Genomic DNA, 8,368 nt, shown 5'->3' on the forward strand with positions numbered 1-8,368 from the left:
GTAGATTTCCTATGGCTATATACTTGTTTTGTTCTGAATTGGAAATGGGAAATGAAATCAATGATTGGGAAATGGGAATGTTTGTTTTTCCATTCTTGTCGTTTAGTGAGATTTTTCCTTCTGTAAGATCCAAAAAATAATTTTTGTGTACGAGTAATGCATTTAAGTTTCATTTTGAATAAAATTTTGGGAAATAAAAACTGGTAAAAACATAGACATCCGTTGAAATTTGATGTTTGTTCTGAGAAGATGGAAAATTTGCATGCTTGTTTTGCTTGTGATTTAATGTGGTCAAAGTCTTAGGATTTGTTTGTAGGTAGTTCAGTAGTTGCCATATATGCTGTCAAATTTTGGTAAATTTATCTAAAAAAAATGAAAAGATTCATATGTTTGTTCTTGTCTTCTGAAATTAATACTGAAAGGGTGTTAATGAATCTAAACTTTTGATTCTAGTTGGGTATAGAGGTGTTGGCAAATTTTGGCAAATTTTGCTTGTGATTTAACACTTTGGCCTTTCACTAAGTCTCACTGAAGTTCCATTGATAATATTACCAAATCTTGACTCATTTTATCTATCAAAAGATCAAACGCTATTATACCACATGATATATATTGGTACCCAAGTAATCAATTTGATAATGTGTTGACTAATACAATGTTCATAGTTACAAAAGAGAATACATCCAATGTACTTTAGCTGAAGTCTTTGATATCAGCATTTAAATGAAGAATGAATGAAATAAATACCAAAAATAATAAAAAACATAGTGATTTTTATTTTTGTCATTTGCTGTTTGGTTGTATAAATCCAAATATTGGCCAATCCTTAATTTTTTTTGCAAATTCTAAGCATCAAATAACTCTCCTTAAAAAAAGGTTTCAAAGATGGACAAGAGCTGGATGAATAAGTCAAGATTGAGTCAAGAATATGTTGATGAAGTTGAACAATTTCTTGATTTTGCATTTAATAACTCAAGCAACGATAATAATATTGTCTGTCCATGCGTAAAATGTTCAAATGTACATTGGCAAACACGTGAAGTAGCATTCGATCATTTAGCATGTGATGGTATTTTGCAAGGGTATACCTGTTTGTTCTTAATTGGAGAAAATATTCCTATATTGAGAGCTACTTCTAGAAACACTCCTTCAACTAGTTCTACCAGTCATCCTACTACAGACAACACATCCACTAGACAAGATGGTATGGAGGAATTGTTGAGGGATGTGTTTAACATGCAACATCACCATGATGCCCTAACATTTGTTGGGGCACATCCTACTGATGGAATGGAAGGTGGTAATAAAACCCACAAGGGGTTAAATGAAGAACAACCTTCTGAAGAAGCGTCAAAGTTCTACAAACTGCTCGAAGATATGAATGGCAAACTTTATGATGGGTCAAAGTATTCTACATTATATTTTGTATCGATCTTTTTCACATAAAATGTATGTGTGGCATGACTGGGAAAGGGCTGGATTACTTGATTGACTTTTTGAAGGAGTTTTTTCCTATGGCCACAATTCCAGCATATAGTCGTGAATCAAAGAAGGCTATAAAAGATCTAGGATTGGGGTGCGAGAAGATCCATAGCTGCCCAAATGATTGTATGCTTTACTGGGAGGAGAAGGAAATGACACAAGCATGTCATGTATGCGGCGCTTCTTGATGGTTACCTACTGAATCTACCCAACCTAAAAATGTTAATGGTGATCAAGTACTCCATAAGCGACCAGCAAAGGTTCTGAGGTACTTTCCTTTGATACCAAGACTGCAGAGGATATTCATGTCATCAAAAACTTCTACTGATATGTCTTGGCATTGCTAATGGTCGCACAAAAGATGGCAACTTGAGACACCTAGCCAATGTTTTGACATGGGGATTGTTTGATGCTAGATACCCGGACTTCGCTTCTAATCCTCAAAATGTTAGGCTTGGCCAATCCTCTGATGGTTTTAACCCATTCAAGTTGTTAAGCACTTCATACAGTACTTGCCCAGTTGTACTAATTCCTTACAGCTTGCCACCTTATATTGGAATGAAACAATCCTCCTTTATTTCTCCATGATAATTCTGAGTGACAAGGGCCCAGGTAATGACATTGATGTCTTCATGAAACCTTTGATTAAAGAGTTGAAACAGTTGTGGGCTGGTGTCGACACGTATGATACGTCCTTAAAATATAATTTTTTCATACGGGCAACTTTGCTATGGACTATAAATGATTTCCTAGCTGACACGCATCCGAATATGCGTGTGAAAACTGCAAGTGCACTGGTGTCAAAGTAATAAATACCCGGTGAGTCGGGTAGTTGAATCCATAGGGAACAGGGTTATTAGTACTAACTGCTTCTCTATTATCTAGCCTAATCATAAATGGGATATGAGATGATCTAATGTGCGAAGAAATGAATACCGGAGACGAATATGTAAAGGGTAAAATGGAGGGAGATCACAATCAATAAAGATGCGGTCCTCTGGCAATGTTCCCCTTAGGATCTAACATGAAATTCAAGACATGCAAAATACTTCTTAACCGAGTCTAATGAGTTGAGGTAATTTAAGAATAACTGGCCCTTGCCTCCAACCAACCGGTACTAGTCCCCTACAAGGTCCCAATAGAGAAATCGCTCAATCTCAACACCTCACACCCATATGACGCAATAACCTCTAGGAATACCAAAGAGTGAAACCGATTCCTAAAGATAGATCCAACCCTATTTCCCTCTGAAGGATCCCTAACCCCCTACAAGGTTCCGGTGGAGAAATCTATCAAACTCACGCCTCACACCAAATATGGTTGCATAGATTCGAGGGAATACGGAGATAGGAAAAACTCAATCAGAAAGAAAAGGGGAAGCTCCACTATCTCATGACTCACCCTCTCAACCCTCTTTAACCATGATGTTCTAATTCTAATGGAGACCTATCACATCAAAGTAACAATTCAAGAAATGTAGATCAATCACAAAAATTAATACCACATGCAAGCAATGAAATCACAAGGTTAAAACTCAAGTCAACTCAGATTAACTAGAAACATAAAGAAAATCAATACAAAAGAATAAATCCTAGGGTTCACATGCCCAAATACCTACTATGGTTTAAACTTCCATGGGGCAAGTTACAAAATAATGATTAATACAATGACAAGCAACAAAAACCATAGAGGAAAACCCATTGATTTCGTGATGATTGGCCTTGATGGGTATTTCCACGTCATGAAGGATTCCTCTCCGAAGCTAGGTCACCGGTGGCTTCCCGAGTGCTATGACAGCGAAGTAAATATCAAAGTTAGTGAAGAACACTCTCCAAATTGGCAAAGACCTCCAATCCAAACCGTAGGCGTCTCACCCCTCAAGAGCCGCACAAAAGATGTTAAAGAATAGGCCAAAACAGCTATTTATAAGCCTAAGCCTGCGCCTGTCACGTGCCCCCACATGCCCGTGTGGATTTTCCACGCGCCCGCGTGGGATGCAGGAATTTCCACATGGACGTGTGGAATTTCCACGCAGGCGCATGGATAGTAATTTTGCTATAATACTGCTACAGGAAAATTGCTACATCGTTTTACTGCAGTACTTTTCACACACACGGTCCAAACATTCTCCTCTTGATGCCACATAGTCGGGAACACAATTATGTGGTAGGCTATAAGACTTTTCTTCATCGACGCATCTTCGAGAGATCTTACAATCTTTATAAAGAGAAAGAAAATAAGATGTGACGTCCTTTGTGCCCTTCAACCCAATGAATTGACTTGAATCTCCTTGGAAGTTGGCACACATCTTCACATTCATGAACTCCTCTCATATCTTGGTCTTTGAATTACACAAGAACTCTCAGCATTATGCCTTTATAGCCTATCTTTGTTTCCTTTTAATCCTTGAAGGCATTCACAACCTAATTGCACAAAAGAACACCAAATACACAATATGAGACATAAACCATTGTAACAATGATACTCAATGTATGTAAAACATATATAAAAATATGTCTACTCAAGCACTTATCACCAACATATGCCAATTTATCAGGTTGAAGCACAAAAGAAAAATATGCATGCCCGTGTTGCTCTCCAAATACTTGTTCAAGGTGGTTAACTAATGGGAGGAAATTTTGTTACTTGGCGCATCGGTGATGGTTAAATGAAAATCATCCATACAGATTTCAAAAGCATTTGTTTGATGGTACGATAGAGTTGCGTGGACCTTCTTCAATCCCTACTGGTTCAGCCATTTTATTAAAGCTTAAAGATGTGCAGTCAACCTATGGAAAACATAACAAAGGTAACTTGAGTAAATCAACTACTTCTACTTTAAAAAAAAACGACAACGGGATGGTGATGTAGACAGTGATGATGAGGACTTAGACGAAGATGGCTTGCATGGTACAGATTTATGGAAGAAGAGAAATATCTTTTTTGATCTATGATAAGTGCTTGTGCGATATGAATGCGAAGCGTTCATTCCTTATGTTGAGCATTACTTTTCTCAGGTTTTTACATTAATATGTGTGTTTTTATGTTACTTTTATGCAGGTAGGGTTGTGAGGCCGAGTATGAAAGAAATAGGCCAATGTGGATCATAATGCACCTATTTTGGAGGAGATCTTGCTAAGGTTCAAACGTGAAGACATAGGTCAGTTGTGAGATGCTAGAGTGTGTTCCAACCTCCTCGTATTCGATTGAGCACATTCATTTGGAGGGGCACAAAGGCAGTCACACTCGAACATTCTGATTTATGCATATAAGAACAAGAGATCCACCAACGTGCACATCATTGAAGAGGCAAGTGATTCACGATGTAAACGTGTGCCCGTTTGCGTTACCCCAATGAAAGTATGGAATTTGGGAGTATTTCCGGCATAGTACTGTAGCAGCCCGGCCGAGAAATCAGAGAAATAGAGAATCCACACGGGCGTGTGGAAATTATCCACGCCCGTGTGGAAATTCCACAGGTGCGTGTGACATCATACACGCCCGTGCAGTCGCCCAATTTCAGCCCCGATTTTGGTATTCTTTTCTCCATCTTTTCCCCAACTTGTGAGAGGACTTCGGCAAGGGTTTCGAGGGGTATTGGCCAAGGTTTTGGAGAACTTCTACGGCTCCGACATCGTGATTCCATTAGGAAGAAGATTGGTAGGGGAGCTTCGATCGAGGCATATCCTATACCAGACGAAGGAATCTTTGGACGATGAGTAGAGGACTCTCCACAAGACCATCAACACGACCTTCGAGGGGGTTTGTTTATGGATTCATTGCTTTTACATTCGATTTCTTTGATTGTATTAAGCTCCATGGAGAGCTAAACCCCTACTGGGTCCTTGGATGATTGTGAACCCTAGGATGTATTCGTTTCATTGAACTTCTTTATTATGCTTTCAATAAATTGATGTTTATTGTGAGTTCCAACCTTGAATGCTTGCTTGTATGAACATTTCCCCTAGAGTGACACTAGGGTTGAGAGTTCTTGTTGGTAACCTTGTGAGTGAGTGACACACCACGAGCGTTAGACAAAGCTAGGTTGGAGAGGGTTGAGAGGGTGAGTCGAGAGGTACAGGAGCGTCCCCTTTACCCTCCGGGGTGATAGATTCTACCTCCATTCCTTGAGTTCTTTGCGCCCATAATAGAGTGAGTGGTCTAAGGGATGAACCTCCACTGGGGCCTAGTTACGCGTGCAATGGTGTGAAGCGTTGAGAGGATCTTAGTATCTAGGGCTTAATTGTGGCTAGGGACCTTCCGCCTGGACCAAAGGGTTAGGTCTATATTTAGGAAGAGATTTATCACTTGGAATCTCTAGAGTTCATTGCAACTCTATGCGAGTTAGGCATAGTTGACCTTAGATTTGGGACTATGTATGTAAGGATTTCCACGACTCACCATTGTATTGATTAGGAAGCATAATAGAGAGTTCATGGACTTGAAGCGATTATCCTAGGTGAAGCATTATCCGAGTACCCCATCTTTATCGATTGCCTTACCCTCTTCTTACTTTTGCTCTTTCACTTGTTGATTTTAATTGTTGAGAATTGAATCATTATCACACTTATCATTGTTGATACTCCACATAGCTAAGAATCGAATTAAGTGTCTTTACTCCCTACTTCCTGTGGATTCGACCCCGCTCACCGGGGATTATTACTTCGACAAACCCGTTCACTTGCGGGATATAAGCAAGGGGAACTTGTCAAGTTTTTGGCGCCATTGCCGGGGAGCTAGGCGTTTAGAGATACTTTGCACTTTGTTTTCTTAGCTATTCCACTACACATTCTATTTCATATCTTCTTATTCCATCATCATTCTGATTTTCTTTTTCTTTACTTTTGTTGCAGCTCCAGGTTATGACCTGAGGGAATCCATCAATATTGATTGAAGGAGACCTTGAGCTTGAATGTACACTTTGAAGGAAAGGGAAAGAACCTGTACAAGAACAGCCTAATCCAGCTGATTTGGAAGTAGAAGGATCTGACAACATGGAAGAACAAAATGAGCAACAACGGACACTATCCGATTATGCCAGACCTTCAGTGTTGGGGACACAATTGAGTATTGTGCGTCCCCCAATTACAGCTCAGAATTTTGAGCTAAAACCGACATTCATCCACATGCTGCAGCAGTCCACACAATTCAACGGTTTGGTCGATGAGGATCCAAAAAGTCACATAGAGAGCTTCCTCGAGGTGTGTGACATGCTGAAGATAAATGGTGTGATGGATGATGCCATCAAATTGAGAGCCTTCCCATTTTCCTTAAAGGGGAAAGCAAAGCAGTGGCTACACTCATTACCTAGGGCATCAATCACTACATGGGAGGAGATGGTAGAAGCTTTCTAGCCCGTTATTTCCCTCCTGGAAAATCAGCAAAGCTTAGGAATGAGATCTCATCCTTTATGCAGTTGGAATTGGAGTCTCTATTTGAGACATGGGAAAGGTTCAAGGAACTCCTGCGCAAGTGTCAGCAACACGGATTCCCGGAGTGGATGATTGTTCAAACCTTCTACAATGGTTTGAACCCGAGTACAAGGCAACTCTTGGATGCGGCGGCAAGAGGTACCTTAGGTAGCAAGACCCCCGACGAGGCTCGTCAATTGATTGAGGAAATGGGGTTAAATAGCTACCAGTGGAACGCTAGAGAAAAGAAAAAGGTGGTCGGTCTCCATGAAATTGATGCGGTAACTTCATTGGCGGCCCAAGTGGAGAGTTTGAGTAAGAAGCTAGATCTTATAGCTTCGAATAGAGTGGCGGCCGTGACCAATTGCACCGGTTGTGGTGGAGGACATGCTCCCTCCGATTGCCCAATTGTCATTGGTGATGTTTCTTCAGTTGAGAATGTTGACTTTGTAGGTAATGGAATGAGACCTCAAGGGAATCCATACAAAGAACACCTACAATTCAGAGTTGGAAGAATCATCCCAACTTTTCATGGAGTAATCAAGGACCACAGAAGACCATGGGCCATCGGGGTTCCAACAACAACAACAAGCCCCTCAAGTGGAAAACAGAATTTCAGGTTTGGAAACCCGAATGACGGATTTGGAGAAGCACTTGGCTAGATTTGTTCAATCGGCAAATACAAGGTTTGAATCAGTCGAGGCTACACTTCGCAATCACACCGCCTCCTTGCACAACCTTGAAAATCAAGTGGGGCAAATTGCGAAATTTCTTTCCGAAAGGCCACATGGAAGTTTACCAAGCAACACGGAAACCAACCCGAGAGAACATGTGAAGGCGATCGCTTTGAGAAGCGATCGTGAGGTTGAAGGGCGGCTTCTGAGTGAAAAGCCGAAAGAACATGCACCCGAGGTCGTAGAGGTTGAGAAGGGAGCAAACAAAGAGAAAGAGGTGGCACCCCCATCTTTCAAGCCAAGAATCCCTTTATCCCTCTAGATTAAAGAATGACCAAGGGGATGACCAAGATAAGAAGTTCCCCGAGTTTGTTCAAGCAACTCCACATCAACATTCCTTTTTGTTGAAGCTTTGGCTCAAATGCCTAAGTATGCGAAGTTCTCGAAAGACCTATTGACCAACAAGAGGAAAATTGGAGGAGAGTGCTTCAGTGGTGCTTGATGATTCATGCTCGGCGGTGTTGCAAAAGAACATACCGAACAAGAAGAAAGACCCAGGAAGCTTCATTATTCCCTGTAACATCGGCAACTTAGGTGAGGAAATGGCATTAGCGAAATTCGAGGGGCAAGTATCAACGTCATGCCATATACTTTCTTCCAAAAAGCTAGGCTTGGGTGAGCCTAGGCCTACTCGGATTACTTTTTACAATTGGCGGACCGAACAAATGACGACATCCGAGAGGCATCATTGAAGACGTGCTTGTCAAGGTGGACAAGTATATTTTTTTCCGGTTGACTTTG

The 8,368-nt window shown here is 40.8% G+C and overlaps 1 non-coding gene across 1 annotated transcript; it reads right to left on the reverse strand.

The window, feature by feature from the left end:
- Positions 1–6,865: 6,865 nt before the first annotated feature.
- Positions 6,866–6,972, reverse strand: LOC120268013. The gene has a single exon (XR_005538683.1). It is a non-coding gene; the product is annotated as a small nucleolar RNA R71 (small nucleolar RNA).
- Between the last annotated feature and the right edge of the window lie 1,396 nt (positions 6,973–8,368).

Source organism: Dioscorea cayenensis, chromosome 8 (assembly GCF_009730915.1).
Source record: "Dioscorea cayenensis subsp. rotundata cultivar TDr96_F1 chromosome 8, TDr96_F1_v2_PseudoChromosome.rev07_lg8_w22 25.fasta, whole genome shotgun sequence".
Taxonomy (NCBI): Eukaryota; Viridiplantae; Streptophyta; class Magnoliopsida; order Dioscoreales; family Dioscoreaceae; genus Dioscorea; species Dioscorea cayenensis.